Source organism: Myotis davidii, unplaced genomic scaffold (assembly GCF_000327345.1).
Source record: "Myotis davidii unplaced genomic scaffold, ASM32734v1 scaffold796, whole genome shotgun sequence".
Lineage (NCBI taxonomy): Eukaryota > Metazoa > Chordata > Mammalia > Chiroptera > Vespertilionidae > Myotis > Myotis davidii.
This window is the reverse complement of record NW_006287809.1, coordinates 324,831-326,307: the sequence shown is the minus strand read 5'-3', so window position 1 is coordinate 326,307 and position 1,477 is coordinate 324,831.

Here is a 1,477-nt window from a genome sequence, read left to right as displayed (position 1 = left end):
TTGCTAGGGACTTGCCCGGCACTTGCTCTCTACCTCTATTTGTTATCTTACTTCTATCATTGACAGTCCCTCTAGGTTGTGGGCTGCTTGCCTGTGTTCCTGAGAAGCATCTACGGTACCAGTCTATAGAGTGTGTTTTCTTTAGTGAATTACCGGTATGTTTACCGGTAATAAACTTGCACTGTTTTATGTATATGTTTGATTACATACAGCCTTGTGACAGTTTTCCTGCATGTCATAAGCATTTGAATATAAATTAAAATGTTAAAATCAAATCTGATATTGTTTTACCTTTTATTTGGTGTGTGGAAGGTGTGCGGAAGAGGGGGTAGTCTTATACGGCGAGTATATAACAAACTCTGTATTTTGAGTGGAAATGTTAGGGGGTCGTCTTATACGCCCAGTCGTCTTATACGCCGGCAAATACGGTAATACCTTAATCAATAAAGAAATTTTAAAAAAACAATTAGGAAAAAAAAAAAGCAGGAACTCAAACAGTTACTTTCACACAAATGTTCATGGTAGATTAGTCACAATAGCCAAAGGCAGACACACCCTAGATGTCCAACAACAGATGAATGAATAAACAAACTGCGGCATATTCATACCATGGCACGGTATTCAGCCATAAAAGAGAGAGAAGTTCTGATGCAGGCTTCAACATAGACAAACGTTGAACACATTATAGCAGTGCCAGACACTAAAGGACAGATATTTGACTTCTCTATATGAGGCAGCAAGAATATGTAAATTCATCAAGACAGAAAGTAGAATAAAGATTACCAGGACCGCACGACTGGTGTGGCTCAGTTGGGTGAGCAGCGTCCTGTGCACTAAAGGGTTGCTGGTTTGATCCAGTGTGGGGTACGATTCTCTCTTGAATTGATCTCTCTCTCCCTCTATTAAGAAAAAAAAAAAAGTCAGGACCTGGGGGAAGGAAGGATGGGGAGTGATTATCTAATGGTACAGAGTTCCTATTTGGGATGATGACATATTCCTGGAACTGGATGGTTGCACAACATTGTGAGTGTACTTAATGTTGATGAATCATACGCTTAAAAAGCATTAAAGTGGCATATTTTATGTTGTGTATATTGTACCACGATAACAATAATAAACATTAAGAACAAGTAACGGAGGAGGAGGAGGAGGAGGAGGAGAGAAATAGAATTTGTAAAAGGAGCCTGGGGAGCAAGGTCTTGTAGTCATTGCGGGCTTTGGCTTCAGGCTGCCTGGGCAGCAGATCCGCAGATCGCGGTCCCCTGACAAACTCTGTGTGTTGACAAAACTCCAATGCGGCTCCCACCGGTCGCTAAGGTGAGTTCAGTGACCCACGCAAAGGTCACCTGTGGGCGGGGCTGCTTCACCCGGCCCGGGGAGGGGGCCGCTGTCACTGGGCCTGCAGGGTAGGGGGGTGGGCATGTCGCCCACGTGACCTAATAGCCGGTGGGGAGCGGCGCAGGGACAGAACGGGGCG